Source organism: Catharus ustulatus, chromosome 9 (assembly GCF_009819885.2).
Source record: "Catharus ustulatus isolate bCatUst1 chromosome 9, bCatUst1.pri.v2, whole genome shotgun sequence".
NCBI lineage: Eukaryota > Metazoa > Chordata > Aves > Passeriformes > Turdidae > Catharus > Catharus ustulatus.
The window spans coordinates 27,499,738-27,526,462 of NC_046229.1; positions in this window are offsets into that span (position 1 = coordinate 27,499,738).

The following is a 26,725-nucleotide window of genomic DNA, read 5'->3' on the forward strand; positions in this document are numbered from 1 at the left end:
GAAATGGATTGGGTCCTTATGAAGAGCCCTGAGGATTAAACTGGGATCCAGGCTTTTGGCGTGTTTTTTTAGATGTCTATGTTCTCTGCCCTCTCTTCTGAACTTCAGGAAGTTTAGGAACTCTGAACAAATGCAAGAGAATTAGAAGACAATGAGGATTACACAGGATCTGTAGAATTTTCTGTTTCACAAGTCCTAAAGAAGCGAAACATCAGTAGAACAAAAATGTTATTTTCTGCTCCTTTGCAGATTTTATTTCAACTTTACTCTTGGGGAATAACTATCTTAATAAGCAAAATCTGCAGTCTTTTAGTAAGAGTCTGCATTTTCCAGTTGCTTTAAAAGGACCACTTTACATCTTTTAAATCATCCTCCTTTAGGCAGCATCACACCATGATTCAAGCTATCAAACTTTTCAGGATAATTATATGTTAACAGTAAAATTATTTTTTTAAAATAATTTTGCTGCAGCAGAGTTCAGTTTATTAAAAATGCAATTATTCTGGGAAAAAAGAATGTCTCCAATTCAGCTTCTGAATGTTTTTCTTCCACCAAAAATTTTCTGAGTTGCTGGTTTTTTTGACCATGACCAGCAGAGTATAAGGAAGGTTTGTGATGTAGCACAAAGCATTGCGCAGAATTTTCGAGTAACTTAAAATCTCTCTGGGGTGCCATGTTTAAAATAGTGGAGAAAAGGAGATTCTCTGCAATTCTGTACAGGTTTATGTATTATATCCATATGTAAAAGGTATTTAATAAAGAAATTGATAACATCAATATATTTCTTCATAGATACAAAATGGAAACATTTTAAATATTTTTTAAAATATTAAATATTAATATTAAAATATTAAATTTTTTTTTTATTTGGAGAGGCAGAGACTAGCTGAGGTATTTTAATAAGACAGTATTGGAAATTTCCAATAATTTTCTTACTTCTAGGTTGTAAGTTTTGGTATAATGTAAAGCAAGTAGAAAAGTATGGATGTCTTTGCTGTGATTATAAACATGGTAAATGCTGCCCCTACAAAGAGAAGAAAATGAGGTTTTTCTACAGATCTCAGAAATTCAGGTCAGATATTGGTATTTTGAAAACAGAGCAAAATTAAAATAGAGAAAACAGAACTTGCAGCTCTTTTTCTGGCATTCTCATTCCTTGCAGTCTTACCTCTGGAGAAAAACACTTGTCCAAGGATTTTATCACCTGCTAGGCAAGAGATTGAATTAAATTGCATTTCTAGTCTTGGTTTCACAGGCAATATTGCAATAAGAAATACCTTGCTCACTTTATCCAACTTACCTGAGCTTTTGGCACATTCTTTGAGGTTTAAGTGGCATAGCAACAAATATATAAACAAATTTAAAACAAGGCAAAAGAAGAAAAGGGATGCTGGAAGCAGAAATATCAAAACTTAAATTCCAGGGTTTTCTTCAGGTTTCTATTTAAGCAAACAGGAATTCAGATTTGATCTCCAATTTAGATTTTCCTGATTAATACAAGTTTTGAAATCACAAAAGCTTAACATATACCCTGAGATCACAGGGCTGAGTGGGATATCAAGGATAAAAGGAGATGTCACCTTAATGAGTTAATCCATGTTGTCATATTGCTATTTGGTCAAACTTTTACTTGATTTGCCAAAAAGCACTTAAATGTAAAAGGTAAAAAATCCTTTTCTCACATTTTAAAAGGAAATTTATGCATTCGTAAGAGTTTCCTGAGCAACTGTCTCTAATTACCCTGCTTGAGTGGGGGGCTGGACCAGCTGAACTCTTCAGGTACCTTCTAATTCTCTGTGATTCTGCAGTTATTTCTTTTACAACAATTTTAAACCACAAATTCAATTTCTTTGGTTGTCCCTTCTGCTGGAGATGAATTAAAAATGAATACTTTCAAAGCTCTCTCATGTTCCTTCTCTTAATCCATCTTAAAAAAAAGAACATTTTGGCATGGAGTTGTTAAAATTCAAAGGCAGTTAAGCTGTTGCAGGTCCAGATTGCATCCTATCAATCAAATTAAATCCTTGATTTCACAGCACACCCACTTTGGCAGCAATGTCTTGCAGGATAGCTCAGCCCTGCACTTCAGGATACCAGCACAATTCTGGGTACAGCTATGCTTGGAAGATCTTCTGGATGTAAAAATCCCACAAAACTGCTGGAGATTGGTTAATTTTTTTTTTTTTAATTTATATATCACTTTCCTGCAATGGTTCACATTGAAGGGCAGTGGTGGTGGGTGGTATGGAGTGTGGGATGCACAAAGGTCAGCAGTGCCACTGGGTCTGAGGGCAGCAGGGTCAACTCTGCTGCTCCTGCAGCCTGTGCTTTTTTAATGGGAAGTAAGAAAGCTAATCCTGCCATGAAATTGCTGAGTTTAGCTGATTATTAATTATGTTCTGAAAACAGGCATAAAAAGAGAAAGGTACCTGTAGTTGCCTCTCTGCACATGTGCTGTAATGACCACAAGATATAAAGAATATTCAAAATTGGACTTGGAATGTGGCATTATAGTCCAGCATGTAACATAGCTACAAAAGGCTTCCCAATTCTCTATGCCTTAATAATCTTGACAAAATGTCGATATTCATACCACACTACAGTTCTTAAAGGAGATACAGGGCAATTGCTCAGAGAAGATGTGGGTCAGGATGGCCTCCAACCTGAATCCTTCTTTCTTGAGTCTGACATGTGCAAAAATATTCCGTGTCAAAAACAGCCTTTGTAGTCCTATAAAAAGTCCAATCTGACTGGGATGAGAAATTGTGGATATAATTTCTTCCAGAGGGTAGGGTTAGATGGGCTATTGGGAAGGAATTGTTCCCTGTGAGGGTGCTGAGGCCCTGGCACAGGGTGCCCAGAGAAGCTGTGGCTGCCCCTGGATCCCTGGAAGTGTCCAAGGCCAAGTTGGACGGGGCTTGGAGAAACCTGGGATAGTAGAAACGTCCCTGCCCATGGCAGGGGTGGCACAGGGTGGATTTTAAGGTGCCTCCAACTCAAAGCATTGTGAGTTTCCATGATTTTGAACATATGTAACCATGCTCTGAAACAACACACACTATTCCAACCTTTGCAGCTCTTGCAGCCTTTATTGCAAATCCTTATGTGAGCATCACCTATTTTTTGTTGCCTTTGATTGACATGACAAAAGGGAGACCTGGGAAATCCCAGGAGGCAGAGTATCCCAGCTACCACCCCAGAGACCCATCCTGACCTGGATGCCCCAAGGGGCTCCTGGTCCATCCCAGAGCAGGAAAATGGCCCAGCAGATTCCAGCAGAAGACTGGCACAAGGAAAGCAATAATCTGTCCAGAAACAGAGAGGAAAGAATCCCCACATTTATGCTTTGAAATATTCTATCATAGTGCTGAAATTCTTAAAAATTGTGTTTATATGTTCTTTACCACGAAGAGCATCTGGAATGGGCAGTGTGGGCACTTTGGCATGAGGCCTCTTGCCATGAAGGTCCTTTCTGCTTCCCATACGGACCTGAAACGGGTGGGGTTAGGGGCTGCTCCCAGGGAACAGGGACAGGAGGAGAGGGAACGGCCTCAGGCTGGGCCAGGGGAGGCTCAGGGCGGACACCAGGAGGAATTTCTTCCTGGAAAGGGTGGTCAGGCCTTGAAGGGGCTGCCCAAGGAGGTGTTGGAGTTCCCATCCCTGGAGGTGTTCCAGGAAGGGCTGGATGTGGCACTCAGAGCTCTGGTGACACGGCGGGGATCAGGCACAGCTTGGGCTTGATGGTCTGGCAGGACTTTCCCAATCAACCCCTGACTGATTGTGGGATCCTGTAAGTTTGGGGAGGACTGCTGATTTTAAGGAATTCAATTGTTAAAAAAATCAGAGTATATTAAATTTCTCCTGATGCTTGGGATGCCAACCCAGGAATTACCACCATGCCCCAAACTATGCTGATAAGCAATGAAATAAAGCTAAGGAAGTGAGAGTTCTCCTTAAAACAATAAAGCATTGTCCTTAAGCTTTGTTTTTCTACCACTTCTTTTCACTGCATCATGCTTCCAATACTAAGCCCAAGACAGAAATACTCTACCTGAAAACACTTAATATCAAAGAAAATAGAAACTTACTCTGCCATTTGATTTTTGAGCACAGGCTACAAACACTGCTGTTGCTCTATGTGCTAAATCTGTGATGGCTCAGCCACTCTTTCCAGTCATTAAAACTGCAATACCTTTCCATGTAGGCTTTTCACATATCATCTAAATTTATAGCAAACAAGGAATTTGCTCTTTAATAGCCAGGGACTATTAGTAAACCTGTATGAATGCATATATTTTTAAATTTAATTTTTAATATATAAATATAAAACATAAACCACTAAATATAAATATAAATAATTATGCTGATATATGTATATATTTATGTGTGTATATGGTTGTGATTCCTGGTGGTAAGGATGGGGTGGACACTCCCAGGGCACTCTGCCATGACCAGATAGGAGTCACACATTGTTTTCCTGACCTGTGAGTATCCCAAATTGTGTTTTCATCATGCTGTACTAAAAGCAAAGGTGTCTCTGCTCACTGCTGATCCAGCTCCTGAACTGGAGCTTCCTTATTCATCCACTGACAGCTCACGTGCTGGGTACAGATAAGAAAAACCCTCCAATTCTGTTACTGTAATAATAAATCTCAGTGCCAAACCCCAGTCTTCATTCCTGCATGGTATTTTATGATATTGCCTTTCTGTCTCCTTGATGAATAAGCCAGCACAGTCTCAAAGGAATGGTATTTTTGAGAGGTTTGTTTTTTTGCTTTTTTTTTCTCATGAAACCCTAGATTTTCAAAATATGCTGAAATAACACAGGCATTCATCTTCTGGAAAGTTTCTTCTCTTTAACTAATGCTGGCAATTAACTGAAACCTTCATGTAAAAGGCAACAGGTCTCTAAAGATTAATAGAGATTTATATTTCTGAGGGGAGACGAATAAAAAAATCACTTTAGAAAACAATTTGTGAACTTAATTTTATTTTTAGTTGTGTTATTTTTTGGAGGGAGGGTTTGTTCTGTTGGGATTTTTTGTTCTTTGGTTTGTTTGGTTTTTATGCCTGGGCATAGTGAAAAGAAGTTTCTGTCCTGTAGGTCATCTCATGTTAAAATGTAGTTTTTAGAGTTCTTACTAAGCCACTTCAAGAGTTTCAGTGTTATCAGCAGGTTTCCTGTATGGTTTATGAGACAAATCTTAACAGGGACTCTTGCTGCCAATTTATGAGGGATTTTCACAAGGCTGACACAAAGCAGCTAGGAAGTCAGAGTTTCACAATAGGCATTTAGTATTTGCTTTTGCTAGCCCTTAGCATGTTTTCTTTCACCAGTAAATAGAACTGTATAAAAACCTGTGTTTATGTCTTTAATCTGAATTCTTTGCCATAAAAAGCCAAATATTGGACAGCTAAATTAAAGGAAATTAGCATGTACTGTGGCTGTTCTTATCTACAATCTGTTTTTCTTCTCCAGACAATTGCAGTGAACACATACAAAAAAAAAAAACCACCTTTGTATATATAATTCTGTGTACAAAGCTGTGCATATCCTTAAAATAATGTGTTTACCAGCTAAATTGATGGTTGAAGTCAAGATGTGAATTTACATGCAATTCAGTGGTTTTGAGTCATATATGAGGAGACCCAAACAGTGAAAAACCTGGCGAAGAGAATTTTCCAGAACTCCAGTTCTCATTTTGTGAGGATAAGTTTGGTTGTTTTACCCAGCACTGTATTTTATATTTGTGGCTCATCATACATTGTTGTGAAGGACTTCTAACTCTTCAGGACAAAGAGGACTCTGCTGTCATGACCTCATTTTGCTGTGGTTTTCCTGAGAAAAAAAGGCAATATTGTTCAATTTCTGCTTTCTTGCCATCCTGCTTTCCTTCTACGGTTTTAATTTGATTTGAGACATTACAAGATTTGTGGGGTTTGATTACAGGACGTGTCTCTGTATTAACATAACATTACACCATTTTGACAAAAATCAAAATTTAACATAATTTGAATCCAGGATATGATAAAAATCAGGCCATTAAAATCCAAAGTGCAATGCAAAATCAACTAAACCTATTGCACAATTAGGAAACAAAAGGAGGTTAAAAACCAGAGCTTATCTGATTTTAACAAATTCTATAGAGTCTGAATCTCTTGTGTGAATTTCTGGAATCAGAGAATCACAGGCAAAGACCTCCAAGATCACTGAGTTTGCCTTGGACTGAACAGCACCATGTGGAGGGAAGAGTTTTATAGCTAAAATCCTTCCAAAACTTCACTTCTTGATCTGTGACTATTTTCCATCCAAAATAACTGTTGTTGCTAAAGAGCAGGAAACACAAGAAGATTCTTTTCCATAATTTTGAAAGTACCTTCACTATGAAACCACAGCTTGTGGATGTGTGCACTGCTTACACACTGAATCTGTTTTCCTCCTACACTTCAATCCAAATTCCCCCAAGTGCTGAGTTTGCCGTATCCCATAACAGAGAGGAGAGAGGCAAGTGTCACCTCATTGATTATACAGTTTGAATTAATTCATCTCATTAGCGAGCATACTTTTATCTTTGAATTTTTTTCATCAGTTCTAGAAGTTATTTTTGCTGATTTCCCTGTAGTGCTGCTGCTCATGGTAACAGAATCAAATGCCTTATGATGAGATGTTTTAATACTACCTAACTACTTGCTCTGGGATTAATGGTTGAGATTAAATCTCATTATGTTTATAGTTTCTTACCAGGTATTTTTTCTTGATTAAAGTGTCAGTTATAATAAAAAAAAAAAAAGCAAGTTAGATATTCAGAAGCATCAATACTTCATTAATCAGCCAATATAACTTCCTTTTGGTCATCTAGGTATTTTGAAAACTTTTCCTGAACTCCTTAATCAAGTGAAATGAACCCTACAAGGAAAAACGTAGAAAAAAAGAGACCTTTTCATCCAGTGATATAATTTACCTGTAAACAGGGGGTAAACTCTGTCCTTTTTCAGGTCCCTTTTGCTGAAAGACACAGAAACACAGAATCAAAGACTGTCCCAAGCTGCAAGGGACCCACAAGGATCATGAAAGTCCATTTTCTGAGAGAAGTTTCACTATAAATGTTGTTATCACATGAATAGGAGTTGATGGATTTATTTCTCCTAACTAGTGTGTTTTTCAGTGTTTGATCCCCTATAATCAATGAAATGTTACTCAGGAATCACTTGTTACAGGACTTCAGGCAGATACTAAAGATTTTAAGCTAATTTAAAATAGTTACAACTATTAAACCCCCTTCTAAGGACAAAATGTAATTCAGTGTAGAAAGCACCACCTGCTTCCATCCAAGCTTGGTGGAATCGTGAAAAGATTTTGAAAACAAGAACTTGTGGTGTATAAACTAAATCATGCAGAAGCCATAAGTAATATAGTCACAACAGAATCACTGAAATCACAGAATTCCAGAGGGGTTTGTGTTGGAAGGGATGGTAGAGCTCATCTGGTTCCTCTGCCTTGGGCAGGGACATCTCACACTGTCCCAGGCTGCTCAAACAGCAAGTCTTGGCACAGTCCTTTTCCACCCTGTGGGATCCTTATTATAGACAAACTTTAGAGTACAAATTTATGTTAAAATTCAGCAGGCAAAAGTAGGTCCTGTGGTTTTTTAATTTTTTTTTTTTTAAGGGAGCAGAATACTCTTGAGAGATGGAGTGGAGAACACTTAAGTTTAATACTTCTGCCCCAAAAACATGCAGAATGAGTTTTACCCCCAGGGTTAGCTTGTAGATGGATTAACAGCCATTTCCAAGGAAAGGCAGCACTGAGCACCCCAGGCAGCACAGGATATGTGGGTGTGCTGCAGGGAAGCTCCCAGCAAGCTGGTCAGGGTTTGCTGAAGTGACAGCTCTGGAGAACATCATCAGCTCTGACTAAATCATCTTAGAATTCAAGCAGTTGCAGCCAATAAAGCTTTTCATGAGAGTTACAGCAGCAAAATTCTTGAAACACAGCTCGAAAGTAGCAGTGGATTAAGATAATCAAGATTTTCTTCCCTTTGGCATTTTTTTGCAGCTAAGTTAATTATAGATGTGCTGATTAAACTATTCATTGTCTGATATATGTAAATGGTATCAAAAAAGCTCTATGTTTACTCTTGCATATTAGCAGAAAGAAATTGTCAGCCTTGAAAAGCACAGGTGAAAAACAAAGGAAAGTATTTCAAATGGTAGGGAATTAGATGTTTTGAGTGGAATTGAACACTGCACATGCTCTCAGGTATTGCCAGCACAAAGATATTTAGCACAGGTGTTTGTGCAATCATGATACATTATGCAAATTGACAGTGAACAATGGGCATCCAACAGTTCTGCTTTTATGTTTGACTATTTTATTTTCAATGTAAAGGGTTATGGGATGATGTGCCATAAGATGCCCATGTAAGAAGCCTTGCTAATGGGTTTTCAAATATTTCTTCATTTCTTCAGTTGCTGTATTACTGAGTTTTGTAAGAGACAATTTAGTATACAGAAACACTATACAGATTTTTGCACGCTGAGTTTGAGCCAAAAATGTTTTTCAGGCTATTGCAGTATTGGCATTGTTCCCCAAATGAGACTTGCAGACATGCAGCTGAAAACAATACAGATGCAAATGAGTGAAAAATCTTGTAATTCTAATTCCATAATACTTTTATTTACTCAATTCAGTTGCTGGAGGTTCATTAGAAAACGAAAGAAGTGTCATTTTTTTTCAAATATACATTATTCCTAAAAGTCTTTGAGGGCATTTGGGAGCACCAGTTTTGATTTACTTTATGAAACCATCACAGAAAGTGTTACCTTGGTAAAAAGCTGTGAACTGCAGTGTCTGGGCTGCTTTGAACCTATTTCAAGATGCTGATAAACGATACAGGGATTGTATTGCAGTGAAATGTCTGGCACAGCTGAGGTGGATGGGAATGGCTGAGCTTGGTGACAAGGGTTCTGTCCTGACAACACCACAAGTGCCCAAAGCAAAGAAGTCAAGGTTCTGAAGGTTTTTCATCACCACAGCACAAGTCTGCTCTACCACTTTTAAGTGGCACAGTTGAGTTTGGACAGTCTTTGTTTAGCTGGCACAAACTGCATAAACCCCAGTGGCTCAAAAGGATTCATTTATTTTGCAAGAACTAGACCAGTTTGTTTTCCTAGGGAATATTTGTTGTGTGGAAAATATCCCTCAGCTATCCAAAGGTTGTGTTCCTGCTTTATTCAGCTGCTGGTGAAATGTGGCTGGAAAGGCAAGTTGAGTCTCTAACTCTGCTGCAAGACTCAGATTTATTGCTGAATGACACTGCAAAACTGCATTTAAATTACCTGAATAGATTATCTCAGAACCTTAGAATGATTTGGGTTGGAAGGCACCTTTAAGATCATCTTTCTCCAAGCCACACTCCACCAGACCAGGCAACTCAGTCCTCTTAATAAATATTAGCATGAATATTTTCAACAATTTTCCATAAACTTCCTTAAAATCTGATATTTCCATTCTCAAGTGCATGTAAAAACTCAAGGAAGAGTGTCAGATATATTATAATTGAAATTACTTTTCTTCAAATAAATGTTCCTGAGCATATTTTGTAGCATTGACCCAATTGGGTTGTCAATCTGTGTTGGTTTGGTTTCCCTTGCAGCTTTGAATTTAAAAGATAATTGTCTTAAAGAAATTATTGCAATGAGTACAGGAAGAATAACTCACAAGAAGAAAATTCAGTGGTGCAAATGTAGACAATTTATTTACACAAACTGTAAATAAAGGCTGATACAGGTTTTGGAAATATGCACATGGAAAAGATCAGTATACAAAGTAAATTTAGAGGTACAACCTCTTTAGACTGATTTCCCCGAGATAAATATCTGAAATAAAGTTAATTACCAGTTACAGAGGAGGGAAGACAAATAAGTCATGTGTTAGCCTCTAGAATCAAGCCCTAGACAAGAACCATGTATTGAGCACTCATAATTCCCTCTGTTGCTGCAGCAACAGGGAAGTAACAGGGGGTGAAATTGGCTTCATTTTAGATAAGGAATAACAATTTGCTGTTCTTCAGTGTTCATTGGTGAATTTACAGACAGGGCATCCTCTGGCAGAGGAGGGAGAACTGCTTTATCTCCTACAAGAAAGGGAACCTGGATTTATTATGTTCAACAGTCAGGTGGATTAATAGGAGCATAAACTATTTAGAAGTGTAACACTTAGCTACTCTCCCAGTTGTTACTGTTTCTTAAATACTCAACCAACTATAAAGTACTATTAGCTGCAATTTTGCTTGGGAAGACAGGATGAGATTTAATGTTAATGTTTGTGTTTTATCAATTTATACATACAAAACTCAAAGTCCAGAGGCTTAGGATATTCTTTATGAGTGCCTGTGGTTCTTCCCCTGATTTCTATCTGAAATTCAGTCTTTCTCACATTATCTTGCCCATTTTTCGTTGTGTCAATCTGACTTTTCCTTAGTGCTTAATATTCTGATGTGTCCAGAGGGGACAAACCATGTCCTGGTCATTACTTTCATTTGATTTTCTTTGTAATAAAATTCATTTGAGTACGAAAAGGAGCTGTTTACTAAACAGTCAAATAAACTAATTTACTATAATTTTACAACTATTGGATGGAGGGTACTGCTGTAAGTTGTCCAGTTGTCATGATTACTGCGGTGCAACAATTAGAAATAAGGAAACACCATTCCAGACCTCTGCCTCCAACATGTGAAAGCAAATAGTCCTGAAATAAATAAGTTATGATCAATAAACAGGATGTTTTATCCCTAATGAAATAATGTCAAGAGCTATTATTTTTAAGACCTTATCTACTTTGGTTATAAATTGAGGGTGACATTCAGTTAAGAACATCCTTTTGCTTCCAATCAATACGAAGTTATTTAAATATTTGCCCTCTGAAAAATCAGTAGCATTGGACTTAAAACATCAAAAATTCTTTCCTCTGAACAGGGTTTTAGCTGAGTCTAAGCTTGCACTTAATCATTCAGGCTGTGGGCTCTGATACCTGAGCTGAGTACACAGCAATTTCCTAGACTATATGAGCAACCAGTTGAGATCAGAGAGGAAAACCTGAGCTAGGGGCAAAAGAGCCTTTCTCCTTTTAAAAAGAGTATTTATGCCAATGTTCCTGTTTTCACGTGCACAGGATAGGGCTGTGGGATGAGGTAATTAAGTTCTAGGCAATGCTATTGCCTCTATCTTTCTTATTATTGAAAAACTAAATAATTGATCAAGGAAATGAATGGAGCGAAAGGAGATTTTCAAATACAGCAGGAAATGACATGACAGTGGTATTCTCTTCATTACTGTACCTATATATGATACAAAAAAACTTAGATGTTTTGGATGTAGTAATTGTGCCTTCCCATTCTTTAAGTGCTGAACTGATGGTTCTGAGATTTAACATTCTTGTAGAGAAATCAAATTTTCCCCACTAAGGATGTCTGAAGGACATTTTGAAATCTTATTGCTTCATTGGGTACCTGCATGTAATGTTCTTACAATGCTTGCCTTAAGATGAATAACACTTGGGATTCAACTGGGATCCTTCTAGCTTGTATAGGAAAAAAACTCATAAAATGCTGCCTTAGTAATGCTGGAACCTTCAGTAATTATTTCTATTGTAATCTGGTAATTGTGTTTTCTCAGCACATGGAGGGATTAACATCCTGTTAACAGGATTAATATTCCTGTTCCTTTTGTACACTTTCCCCTACATCTCATACCTTTAGAATATTTTTGAAAGACAACATTTCATGAGGCCATAGTTAATCAAAACACAGGCTTGAGAAAAGAAGAATAAGTACATTTTTCTTATGCCCTTTCCTCTGCATATCTTCAGTGTTCAGAATCACAAATAAAGTATTTGTGTCATATGCACTGCCACAGACATAAACACAGAGGTTAAATTTTAGGGACTGTTTGGTGTCTGGATAAAAAGGTGCAGTTTCATTCTTCACACAAATATACACACAAATGTTTAAATATGTGCTGTGAAAGTGAGCCAATGTAAATCCATGTCCCAGAGAGCCCTGCATGGCATCTGGTCAAGCTTGGGAACCTCACAGGGAAGGAGCTCTTCCCAACATCCAGCTTGACCTTCCTGTTGTTTCCCCATAGTCCAGCCCTAAGGGTGTGTGAGTAGCTTTTTTCTTGCTTTGTCAGATCTGTGCCTTTGGTTTTTTCTGTGCCTCTTTTTCTGGTTTCTACATTTTTGCCCTCACTTTCTCGATTGGTCCCTGACCAGATAACCTCGCTGGAATGAGCACTTTCACATGCCCTCATCAGTTGGTTCTCATCACCAACTCCCTTACTTGTCAGTCAGGTTTGTGTCCTTGTGTTTATGGCTTCCTGATTCACTTATTTCCCTTTTTTGAAAAAGACCCTTGACCAGCTGCCCTTAAAGGAGCATACACTCCCTTTCCACATACCTTACACAAACCATTCAGTTGTGCTTCACTTCATGTTGTTATGGAAACAACAGGAGTATGGAACAGAACTTAGATACCAGTGCAGGGGGAAAAAATCATGTATTCATGACTTTGTGTATCTAGGATTCCATATGGAACATTCCCAACCCTGTCATGATATCTGACAATGAGGATTTGCTTCCGACTTTCATCTCGACTCAAGTTCAGAATCTATTTAGCACTCAGTGGAGATTTTCAAAGCATTTTCACCGTGCCTGTGATCTCTTTGATTCCACTGCTAATCAATAAATGGACTAGTGCTTCTACTGACATTGTGCTCTTGGGATAAGCCTCGATATGTACAACAGTAGCAACTTTCTGTTTAGGAGTCTTTGCTCGTCCTTTGGAGCTACAGCAGGCATCAACAGAACCCTGTGCAACTCACACCTTATAGCAGTTTCTGACACCACTTGCAGTGAGTAGCCTTTAGTGAGAGCAGCTCTAATCACTGGAGTTGGAATGTAGCAAATCAGAGCTTCTGGTCAGCAGAGAAAACTCTCGTGCTCAAGCTTCTACAAAAAATCTCAAGCGCCTACAAAAAGTCTCAAGCTCTTATATTCTCTCTCAGCTTTCAAGAGTGTACTGGTTTGAAGACAAACTGGTGGGAGATTCCAGGTCAGAACTACAACTTGTAGTAGATGATGGTAGCAAGCCAAGCAAAGCAAAATCAAAAAGGCAAAAGCCATGGCAAAACCCCTAGCCTATCAAGAAGGGATGAAAATGTGTAATGCTATCAAGAACTTTTGGAGGGTTTTTTTGTTTTGTTTTGGTTTTGTGTTTTTTTGTTTTTTGGTGTGTAGCAGGCTAAAATTATTGCATATGTGTTAACTCTCTGTAATCTGAAACACACAGCATCTGTGCTGCTGTCCTCAGCTGGGTTCACCCCATGGAAAGGAGGGTGGAAAAAGCTATTAAAGCAGCTGTTGCCTAACCAAGCCCAGGCAATATTGACATCAGAACTCCTAACGGAGAAAAGGATAAATACCCTGCCAGACAACCTGGCTGGTAACACACCTGGATTTTGTGGAGATGGAGCAGGGGCCCAGTGAACCATACATGAAATCCAATCTGATTACTGAGATGATAAACCACTACCAGCCTCAAGCTGCTTGCACACTGTAACAACAAAAGGATGATGTGACAGTCATCTCAGAATGCAAGTGACCTGCTGAATGGATTCTTGAACCCACTCCAGGGAACAGCTCCAGCCTGCAGAGCACACAGTTAGTCAGACTCTTAGGTCCAGAAAACCATATCACTAACACTAGACCCTTGGGAATAAGAGCCCCCACAGTCTTGTGGGAAAGAGACATTTTGTCCCAGTGGGCAACACTCCTAGAGTCAAATTTTTAACTGCGCCACTGAACAAAGACACACTCTTAAATTGACCTAGAAAACTGATAAATCTGTATAGGAAAGGGCCACTGCTGCAGCTGCCCAAACAGCCAGCTTTACCCTAACCAGGAAGGGGATACTGAAAATCCCCCATAAAACACAGAGACTGCTATGATTTGTTTTGTTATTAGAGCTTTTTCTATGTTTATGCATCCTTTTAATTTGGTTAACTGATTTTGTTATATTGCAGGCATCGTAGAGAAAGCTGAAAATTCATTTCTAAAGATACTTATTAATGATCAGTTATTCTCTTTGCTTAAAATTTTAATTTCTACTTCTTTGCCAGGATTCCTAGCAGAAAGTAATATGCAAGCTAACACCCCTGTGGCACAAAGAATAATGTAAGAATTGTAAGATTTAGAACACTGCTTACCATCAAAGAACTCCATATGGTGCACATATCATGTGAATTGTTTATTCAGATAATGTTCCAACAATCTTATTGAATGTTAGTTTAATTGATATTGTCATGCAAATTGAGTTATTTAGTTTATGTAGCTTTTCTTTTCACTCTCAATTAGAGAGTTGCATATTCATTTAGTCTTCTTCTTACTTCATATTCTACGTGTCCTCCTCAAATGTAATTTTGTTTTAGCTACTATCTACTAACTTTTACTAAACTTTTAATACTCCACCTGATTTTCAAAAAATCTTTAAAGCTATTATGTGTGGTAACCAAAAGATTTAGTCCAGTTCACCCAGCTCCTGAAACATCCCTCCCCACAACACCTGCATCTACTGCTCCTGTCTATCTCTCCCAGCTCCTACTAACAAAAGAAAGGGGGAATAGAGACCCTATCCTGAGTAAAAAAGCCATATATTGTCACTATTGGGGTGGACGCAGCATACAAAAGGACACACTACATTTCAGAAAGCTAAAATCTGTTTATTGCAGCAGCATCCTGTCTTTTATACCCTCTACAAAGTGCACACTTTAACAGATCAACATAAGGTTCACTGGTGTAAAACCATCTCCACCTCTGTTTTTCACAAAACTTTTCTGAAAATACTTTTCCTAGCTGCAGGTTTCTTCTTGCTTGTTTTCTTCTCCTTCTCTTCTCGGTCTCCATACCAACGACCTTGGTAAAATTCCTTTCAGAAGTAACCTTATCCATTAACTCTCTTTGGCTCACAGACTTTTCCAGCAAAAAAGTATAAAACCTTATCTGCAGCCTTTACAGGAGCACCAAGATGCTCCAGAAGAAGAACCCTAAAGGGAATCTGAGAAGAGGCCAACCACCTACCTGTTGCAGAATTCCTTTATACTTCCCTAACTTTCTTATCTTTCCCACAGATTATCCCATTAAATATGACTCCAAAGGACTCCTGCTCACTGCTGCCATTCTGATCAGATCCATACTCCTCATAAAGACTTGGATAATCCCTCAGCCAAAACAAAATGTATGGGTAACTCTGCAAAAGCCATAAAACAAAAACACCCTGTGCTTGTCTGTTGCTAGCCCTGATGACCCCTTTTCCACCTGCCTACAGAGGGATGGCCAATAATCAATAATGCCATGTGGAAGATAATAACCCTAATGTCATATGGAAACACAACCCTGTAGATGCCTGGGATCACTGGACCCAGAAGCTTGATAGTAATAATGCATCACTTGAACTCCAGGAACTAGAGATTCTCAGCTCTGTGAAAATAGATTTTTGTGTAAATTTTGGGTTTTTTTAATAAACCAAAGAGGGAAATGATTGAAATACCCACAATCACAAAAGAAGGAGAAATTATTAGGAAAGGTGTTTCCCTCTACCCCCCAGCTTACAAAAATCAGAGCCAATGGTGTAATTATACTTCCCCCATCACTTCTCAGTCCAGTAATTACCCATTCCACCTACCACAGTGTGTGTGTTTTATGTGTAAGGACAGAACATGCCTGGCATACCATCACATGTTAAGGGTGAGCCTTGTAGCCTGGGGATGCTTACTTTGCTGGCACACAACATAAAAATGATTCATGGCCAAAAGAATAAAGCAACACATTACTTTGAATCAGATTGCAAAGACAAAATTACATATTGAAGTAAACACAGGAGAATAGCTGCCTCCGTTTTACTGCCCTGGGTGGCCACAAAAATAACTTTAGGACAATTAGATCACCATGGGTGCCTCCTGAGTAAACAAACCAACCCTATCTCCCTTGCATTAGGGGGCTTGCTCTCAGATGTGGATGCCATCAGGCATGCCACTTTGCACAACAGGGCAGCAAGACTTTCTACTCTTGGCACATGGGCATGGTTGTGAGGACTTCAAGGGCATGTGTTGTATGAATCTTTCTAATCACAATGTGTCCATCACAGCATTCAAATTTTCAAAAAGAGATTCAAGAAGTTGCAAGAAGAAGATGACAGCGACTGGTTCAACTGACAATTCAAGAAATGGAACTTACCTAGTTGGATTCTAGTCAAAACTATTTTGCTGATTTTTGTAGTTATTGTTGTTGTGTTTATGCTGCTACCCTGTTTTTCAGATTGCCTGCTAAGAGTTTTTCAAAAACCTTTACCAAAGGCCTTTACCATAGAAAGAGAAGGGGCATACGTGGTGGGCAGTTTGGCTAAGATGGACCAGGGCTTACCCAGGTTCCCTACACATCTAAGATCCTGGGAGGTAGGCTGTTAAAAAGCAGAGGCTTTGGCCTAAAACTGTGGGATTTGTAGGGACGTGCAAGGACATACCCAGACATGCTCCAAGTTCTTTGTGACTGGCCCTTTGCTCTCAGGTATCCCTGTGTATTGTGCACCCAGCACCTCCCCCTGGTCTTTGGGTGCCTCTCAGACTGCATGGTCACAGATGGATTAAAGGACTTCTCAGGTGCACCATTGTACCCATCCCCTTTATTACTGATTATTTATTTATTACTTATTATTTGCCATGCTCTGACCAGGTCAAGACCTGAAGTATAATGAAAAAAGAATTTTTGCAGTCCTTTGAAGTCAAACAATTTTAAATTTTATAGTGGCTCTGTTTTTGTAATGCATATCTGGGTTCCTTACATCCAGTCCCTTATTGAACTGCATGAATAAGATAATTACTTTTATTCTGAAAAAATATGAAGATAAAGAAACTGATCATCTGCTGCAGACAAGCCAAGCTTCTCATTCTGAACAAAGTCTTTCTTGATATTCAGTAGATTTCATTTAATTAAATTCATAATGACACATAAAGAAAAAGGTCCTTTCAGCACAGAAGAGCGGGTACTGACCACAAGAACTTCCTTTGTTCTGGTATCTTGGGCACTTTAGGATGTTAGAAGCAATTAATTGTTGTTGGCTAATTTAATCAAATGCACTGCTCTTAACAGATCTCAAGGGCCACTTAAATAATTTCAGGATATGAACAGCCAGGCTAAGCAATCTCCACTCTGGTACTGAATAAAATACTTGCCCGAAAAGAACAAGACTGTTTTATAAACCATTTGGTGTTCCTAGTTGGATAAAAATGCAAGTGGGACAACACTGCTTAAAGACTTAAAAGCTCAGGAAAGCAAAAGAAAACCAAATAATAACCAGAAGAAAACAAACAAGTTTGTTTTTTTTTTCCCTACAAATCCATATTAGTTGCTTTGTCCAAATGTTCCCCTTCATCAGGCACTGTTTTGTAAGATAAATACAATGGCTGATTTGATAACACATCCTGTGACTTTATCTGAACAGTTCCCAAATGCATCCACTTCCCCCTGCCACCTTCCCATTCAGGAATTAAAACTGCTTGACAGTACTAAATAGTTTCATAAAAGCTTCTCTCTCTAGTGCACATAATTGTTTAATTGGATTAGTGAAATATGGTTGTCTACATAAATATTAACAGAAAACTTTTTGACTTATAAACATCCCATAAATAGACACAGATAATAAAAAAAACATAAATTCTTCCATTTCTGAACAAAAAAATCTCCTGGATTTTTTTTCCCAATTACATCATTTGGACTAATACTAGAGAAATATTCACACAATAATGGAAGACACTTTTCCCTCCACAAACCTTCTGCAAGTACTTTAGATCAGGTCATGGGGGTCACACATGGCAAACAGAGACACAAGGAAATGACAAGCATTGTTCCTTGCTTTTCTTATGAAAGGGCTTATTTTCAAAATCAGGGAAAGTCAAATCTTGTAAGAAGTGTGCTGCTTGAAAAAATTCTTGTAGATGTTGACTGCAAAGCCTGAGATCAAAAGATAACATTGGTGACAACCATGGAGGCTTTCTGAAGGATGTACAAGCTTAACAAAAATCTTCATCTGTTTCAATTAAAGAAAAACATTTTGGCACCCCCCAGAAGCAGAAACCTTCTGGAGGTTTTGCTTTCTGGCTTCTCAGACAAAGTAATTTTTTATTAAAAAAGACATGACTTTGATTACATATGCTTCAGACAGGCCTTGCTTTATGTTTGATTTTGATAGAGGGTTTGCAGTATTATACCTGATGGATTTTCTAGAAATAAATTCTTGAAGATTAGCCTTGCTTTATTGCAGATGTTTTCTGAAGCAAGCAGCCATCCAGAGATATGTCATTTATGCTATTACAGGCCTGCATTTCTGCTGAAATGAATGGGGTTGTTTTCTTAGATGATTTGTTTTGACAGCAGAAAAATGCATTTTAGAAGAGGGAAACTGATCAAAGGGACTATCAACAGAATACCTTATTTAGTTAGTTAGTTAGTTAGTTAGTTATCCATAACTTTAAAAATTTACTTATTAAATTTATTAACTGAAATCCATATTTAGACTTGGATTGTGTCAGTGACACACACAAGAGTTGTTATATACGCTGATTATGGAAGACTGATCCTAAAGGGACAAGAAATCAGTAACATGAAATCTTTGAGCACCCCCAGCACTCTTCACCTCCCCAGTCCGAGTTAGTGCTTGAGTTTCCACCAAGAGTGATGTAGAAACAAAAGGAATGAACTGATGTTCTATGTCTGGTTATTTGTAACTTGTAAACCTCCCTGTGCAGAGGGATTTCTCACACTCACCACAGTCACCTAGAGTGATTTACCAAGATATGAATATTGGTCTAATACTGATGCTCAACTGTGACAGACAAAAGACTCTCTAACAATTTAAAGTTACAAAGGGTGTGTTTATTCAGTGCTGGGCAGCAGTGTGGTGTAGCCCCCTAATACACACTGCAAAATTACAGGTGATCACAGAGTCTATTTATTGACAAAAGGTTCAAACAAATACATATTCATAATACCAGCCCCTCCCATCCCTGCTTCCCATGGTAATCAGCTTGAATGGCTATTAAGCAGCGTGGTTGGCTTCTTGAATTAAGTCTGGGCTCGTTTTTGTGGGGAGGGGTCTTAGAAGGAGGAAGTAAGGTGAGTCTTCCTCACCCTGACCTTTTCTATTAATGACAATACAAATGGCTTTTGGGGCAACTCCAGTTTTGCAAAGAATGAGTTTCTGGTTGCAATTGTTTGTGTTCTTTGGACCTAATTACTAGTTTCATCCTTTCCCATTGCAAGCACAGCTAAGCAAACATAAATTGACAGGCAATCAATTATTTAAGTTTCAGGTAACTATCTCAAGCCCAGTTTCTTCTAACTTTTAACTAAAATCTTAATTTCTTTAAGATTAGTGTTTCAAGAGACTTTGAAAGTGATGTGATGTGGTGTTCTGAGGAGGGTCCTGCTGCCAACACTCATCCCTGCCCTCCACCCTTCAGAGGGAACTTCTTCAGAAGTGGTGAAAGCAATCTGAGGAGGAAATAAGACTTGAATCAGTTACCTGTTAAAATCCTACAGGAACAAAGCATGAATTGACTTCCACAGAGTCTCTAAAGCATGGGCTCTTCCTCCCCTTGCTTATAGCAATTAATCTCTCATTTTTACATTCAGCACCATATAAATTAATACCAGCAATGCATTCAAAGGAAATGTGAGGCTGTGATTTCTCTGTCATGATTTTTAGGTAAAAGCCTCTTGGTGTCTGTCCATGGTGACATTTTCTATGGCTTCTGGGTATGAATGTGTGATGTTCCCTCTGACTCAGCTACAGGAAAAGATCATCCTGCCTTTTAGGCTTTAACTCCTGAGGAGGTGTTTCCTGGAGCCACTCTGTGATCTTAGCTTTGTTCACACATTTAATTGCAATTATACCAATCCTTGTACTTTGGTAATAACCTTAATTGGGTGGCAGGAGCAGTAGCTGTAATAGGATTATTTCTCAGATCTCTGCTAGGAAATCTCTGCTGCTTCTGTTAGCAGAGGAGGAGGCTCAAAAAGTTGGGCAGCAGGAGTAAGGGCCATAAATGACTCCTATGCAATTAGTTTATTGATTTCAGCCTTTTTTGCTGTGAAGGATTTCATGTTGTAAAACGAAGCCAGTGGTCTTTGCAAGTGTGTTGAATGGTATTTTGCAATGTGGAATTGTTAAGGCTGTTTCAGGCCATCAAGTCAGCAGCCCCACCACCATCACAGCCCCACTAATCCATGTCCTCAAGTGCCACATCCACAAGGTTTTGAACACTTTCAGGGCTGGTGACTTCCCTGCTGCCTGGGCAGCCTGCTCATTCTAATATCACCAATATTACTTCTTTTCCCCTAAGTTTTCATGTCACTAGTGGGACCCCACTAATTTTATTATTAGAGCTCCTGTTAAAATTTACAGGTTTATTTTAAATGACTTAACTATAGCTACCTAAAGTGCATAGATTTTATAAAAATTAACCTAAAATCTGTTCAGGCAATTAACTATATCTCCCCAGTCTCTGGCAGAGGATCCAATGTTTCACTGGCATTTGTCACGGCAACAGTTTTTAATTTTGTGTTTTGTATTCCTGCAGTAGCACATTAAAATAAAAATGAAAATATATGATTTTTTTTAAATAAATAAGGAAATAATTTAACTAAGTAAAAATAGTGATATACATATATGTAATAAATCAAATTCAACACAGAAAAATGCAAGTATGCAAGTAATAAAATACAAAATATGTTTATCTAAAATGAATAATAATATTTTTCACCTTTTTCACATTACTGTGAAGCCTTTGAGAGACACTATCCTATTCATACATGTCATTGGCCTCCTACAGAAAGAAAAATACTTCTATGTTCCCTTTGTTTTTTCCTTGGACTTTCTTTTATTTTTTTTCCCCCCAGAAAATTACCACTTATTATCAATAAGACCTTTATCATTGTCATAGCAATATCAGAATTTAATAACTCTCTATGTCACTGTTAAATATCCCATTGTCTAATTAGTAGATTTTTGTTATGTTAGAAGAAAGAAATATAGATTTTATTTTTAAAAATAATTAAATCCATATTTTTATTCTTTTAAGCCTACTTTAGATGACAAACTAATGTGAACTAACCATGTAGTGCCATGGTGTAGAGAAATTTTAGCCCATTATCAGCAATAAATCTCAAGGAAATTGGGAACAGTGGTTCACAATCTCATTTTGTACACATGGACACGGTTTAAATACAATAAATAAAGGACAGAATAATTTAAATGGAGAAGAATCACATTGTGGAAATAATCTCTCTATTTTTGATTAATTAATGTTTTGTTTGGTTTTTCCTTTTTTTTTTTTTTTTTAATACAGAATCCTCTCACACTTTGAGAATTCCAAAGAGGACTCACTAAAGTAAATACTTGAAGATGATATTTCAGAAATCAAATGTGATCCTTGTGTGGGGGAACCTGGACTTTGTATTAGTTTTGTGAATCCTTCTGGCTCTGTAGCAGCGCCCAGAAATATTCATGTTAAAGACCAATTTTTGTTCAAGAATCATTGTTCTTGGATGCTCCAACACAAGGCAGCTCCAAAGCTTTGGGGTCTGCTCTCCCTGAAGTCACAAATCACCAGCCATCAGAGAGCTGTGGTTACCCTGTAGTATGTGGAATTGTATTTGTCTCACATTCTCTGTTCCAACTCAGCAGCAGAAAAACTCTGAGTGCTCTCTTCAGCTGCCCCTGGATCAGGTTTACTGATGTTTACAGACTCTCCAGAATTTCTGGAAAACTGTGTTGTCTGTGTAGATCACGGAAATTGGGGGATTGAAGCTTCTGGTTATTTGCAAAGAAGATAAAATGTACCTCTATGACACCTGGTCAATCAAGAGAGAAATAGTGTCATTCCTACAGCCTCAAGATATTTTCCCTGTTTTCAACAACACTGTCTGGCTGAGGAGCAAGGAAAAAATTGAGAGGAGATTGAGCAACCTGGTCTAGTGGAAGGTGTTCCTGCCCATGGCAGGGAGTTGGAATGAGATGGTCCCAGTTCCTTCCCATTACAACCACTAATGCTCTCGTGATTCCATGAAATTCAGAAATCTTTTCCTCTGTCCCTGCTTGGTTCCATGACCTGGTGTTTTCACAGCTGCTGTGTGTTTATCCCAGGCAGGCTGTGCTGCCAAGGCACTCCAGCCACTCAGCAGAGTTCAATATTTCTAAAACTGAGAACACTCTTTACTTTACAGAGCTGAGAGTCTAAAAATGCAGTAACTGTGTCATTGTGGGATATCAACAGTTCATCAGTGTGGATTTCACTTGTGCTGTCATTCAGATTTGCAGTGATGCCATGATGATAATATTTTATCGTGATGCTCTTTTTATTTTATTCCTTTTGGCAACATACAGTGCTAGCTTGACCTGAAATACCCGATTAATAAATCATATTAGTAAGACATGAGAAAATAAAGCAGTCAATCACTTACCAGTCTGAAGGGAACTTAGAAGATTGGCAGCAGTTCTCAGGTCAGGTACTTCTCACTCATGGATCTCTCTCTTTTGGAGTCAAGCACCAGAACACATCCCAAGCAGGAAAATTCATATCAAACTTAACAAGATTCTTAGATCATTGCCACTGTTTTCATCAAGTTCAGTGGAGATTAAGTCACTTTATAGCTGTTGCTACAAGATGTTACATGCTGTCAGATCGAAGGAATTCTATTAACAGGTGAAATAATGAATTATGGAGTCACAGAATATCCTGAGTGGGAAGGGACCCACAGTGATCATGGATCCAACCCCTGTCCCTGCACTGACACCCCAACAATCCCACCCTGTGCATCCCTGGGAGCTTTGCCCAAACACTCCTGGAGCTCTGGCAGCCTTGGGGCTGTGCCCATTCCCTGGGGAGCCTGTTCAGTTCCAAACACCCTCTGGGGCAGAACCTTTCCCTGATCTCCAGCCTGACCCTGCCCTGGCACAGCCCCAGCCATTCCCTGGGTCCTGTCCCTGGGCAAGAGGGCAGAGGTAGAGCTGCCCCTGTGCTGACCCTCAGAAGTTGCAGCATCACAGCTCATCATACCAAAGTCAAATCCCTTGTTCTGTAGAAGTCAAAACTTGTTTATAAAACTTGATAAATTTTTTCATTGCTTCATCTCTGTATATAACATGAGGCATACTGGAACCAACCTATCTGATTTCAGGTTGCCTCTTTCTTATTTTCCTCCTTTAAAATCCAGATAAAATCACATAATTGAAAAATTATATAAATATGTTGGTGTAGTGACATGTAAATGAGTTACTTGAGAGGGTGCATAGCATACATTTTATCTACCTTCCCTCCAGTTTGCTATTGCACTGATCAAGTAATTGAAGCACATAATCTGCCTGCTCTTAAAAATATGAACCCTGGGAACTTTCAGATAATTCAGAAGAAGAAGAAAATATAACAACAAAAATCTTCAGTCTCAGAACTTTCTGCCCTAAGATGAATTGGAAGACTTTACTCTTTCTTTTGGTGTAAAGTTTCTGGTAGTGACCTCAATACTGCTCAATAACTTCATGTTCCAAAATTGCCAGGAAGAACCTGGGTTTCTCTATGTAGTTGTCTTCTGTGCTGGAAATAAATTAAAAGGTTTTGTGGAAAATACAAGACCAGGGTGGAGCACACTGAGTGTAAAATAATTCAGTGTTTGTGCCAGTGTTAAAGCTAAAAATAGATATAAGGAAACATAAAAGCTGCACTTGGCAAATTCTGATACACCAGGCCCAAACCAGTCAATAACCAGGAAAAGTTGTACATATGTATTTGAATAATGAGTTCTATCTGACAGGATTTTCACAACCATCTTCTCCTTCAAGTGAAAGTAATTTCTTAATTCTGTGCAATTTCTGATACCTTTTTCTTACATATTTGTAGGCACTTTAAACGTAATTTCAACATGCTACAGAATATTTATAATTTACAGGTCTTGAAAATGATGTCTTAACTACACTGCCTGTGTTTTCAACTCACTTTACATTCAATGATGATGTAGTATGAGACATCCATGGTTTGCCATCAACATGGGGAGAAGCATTCTTGTCCTGGACTCATTCCCCAGGGATGTCTTTTGACCTTGCTTGTTAACAGAGGGTTTGCAGTGAGATGCAAATGAATGTAAATTGTTAACACCGTGCTTCTCAGCACCAGGCAGTGTAGTGGCCTTGTGTGCATTCCAACACTCTGAAAAAAACATAACCCAAGCTATCATTTGCATGCATTAATCCCAGATTCTGAATTTATTGCCTTCCGCCTGCCTTCCGCAGCTCCTGTCCATGGGAGAAACGTGCCGGGGGTAATTAATGCCACACTGCTTCATAAAACAATGGGACTCAGGCCCTGAAGTTCTGGGACACTTAAAGAACTGCTTTTCATTCACAAATTAGGTTTGGCAGGGAGAGGAAAATTCCCTGTGATTTACTGAGGAAGCTGAAGCTGTGTCCAGCAATTCCGTGGGCTGTGGGACGTGCTGCACTGGCCTCGTGCTGCACTGGCCTCGTGTGCCTTTCCACTTGTGACAGCTGATTGATTCCTGCTCTAATTGGGCAGCAGGGCTGCCTTTGCCTCAAGTTTGGGCCTTATTTAAAATACCCAAGTGGGAGATGTAAATGGAGTTCTAGGAATAGGGCTGAAGTAGCCTGTGCTGGGAATGGCTAATAAAGCCTCAGTTAGAGCAAGCCATGGCTGCTGGCTTGGCTCCATCCCTGCTACATGCCCACAGAACAGCTTTCCATAAGGATCTGAGTTGTCTAGCACATTAAATGATTATTTCTTCACTGAATACATTGGCAAAGGGTGGGGAGGCTGACTTGTTAACTGGGTTCAGGGCTTAGGGGAAATCCTTTAAGGCGTATTGCAAGAGAAGAAAATTGGATACGCTGTGGAATTACAGAACCACAGGGAGGTTTGGGTTGGAAGGGACCTTAAAGCCCATCCAGTGACATCCCCTCCTGCAGGCAGGGACACCTTCCACTAGCCCAGCTTGCTCCAAGCCCCATGGCTCCAACTGGCCATACCCTAACCTGGCCTACCCCTAACCCTCCCCACCCTCATGGGAAAATATTCTTGCCCAATGTCCCATTTATCCCTGCCCTCTGGCAGCTTGAAGGCATTCCCCATCTCCTGTCCCTCCTTCCCTTGTCCCCAGTCCCTCTCCAGCTCTCCTGGAGCCCCTTTAGGCACTGGAAGGGACTATAAGGTCTCCCTGAAGCCTTCTCTTCTCCACATGAACACTCCCAGCTCTCCAGCCTGGCTCCAGAGCAGAGGGGCTCCAGCCCTTAGAACATCAATGTGGCTTTCATGTGACTTTTTCCAAAATCTTTTTTGTGTTTGGACCCCCAAACCTGGGCACAGTATTCCAGGTGGGGCATCACAAGAGCAAAGGAGAGGGGAAGAATCACCTCCCTCAAAATGATCCTTGCAGGAATGCACCTGTCTTATAGAGCAGATTTTCAATCCATTTTATAAAGCTGTGTCACAATTGCTCAGAATTGTGTTGATTTTACAGCTCATATACTTAAGGATTATTGCAGATTTTTATCTTTTTTCCTAGTATGAAGAATCATAATGAAAATAACTCATAAAACTATTGAGGGATCTTCAGATAAAAGCACCAAAGCCAGAGTTATTCAACAAGCTCAGCATCCACAATCAGGTAGAGGGAAGCAATCCCTCTGTGACATTTAATCATTTGTAGTGAGTGGCAAAATCCCCACTGATTTCAAGGGGCTGTGGTCTTGTCCTGCACATTCCAATGAGTTCATGTTTAGGTTATAGAGCTCTTTGAACATTTGCCTAATGCCATTGCAGTGGCTGCTGCTGAGAGCTGAGCACTGCTGCAAGGCCCTACCCAGGAGCCTAAGGAGAATCTGATTTCTGTGGAAAACCTGCTCCAGCTGGGCAGCTCATCCTGTGGAAGTCCACACTCATATTAAATATTGATTTTGTGTTAACACCACGTGGACGGAATTGGGCTGCTCCTATCCACACAGCATCAGGGAAGGTGGTGTTCATTAGATATGGAGAGAGTATAGATTATGAAATTTGATTTGTCTTTTTGCTGATCTTCACACACATCCTGAGGGGCACCAGGCCCAGCATCACCAGCCAGGAGTGCATTGTCCTGCTCTGCCTAACCTGCAATATTGTGTGTAATTTTGAATGTCACAACACCAGAACAATCTACAGGTTCAGAGAGCGTCTAAAGGAGGGACTTAAGGTTGGGCAAGGGTCCTGGAGGTGCCATATGAGGAGCAGCTGAGGGGCAAAATGAGAGCTCCTGTTTAGGGTCCTTGATTTAGCTAACTGGTAAAACTGAATCACAACTCTGAAACAAAATTTAGGAACTAAACTTCCTAATATCCATAATTCTACTTCTTCCCATGAGCTAAATGCAGTTTAGGAATACTTTGCTTTGGCATCCTGTATCTGATTTCTGTAACATGAAGTCCAATCATTAACTGCGTGTTTTCATAGTATAATTTCACCCCTTTGTGCTATGGAAACTTTCAGAGAAAAAAAATTACAATTTTTTATGAAGCCCAAAAGGTATTCTGGAAGCAGAACATAATGCTGCTCTGTGCAGTTACTCTTTACG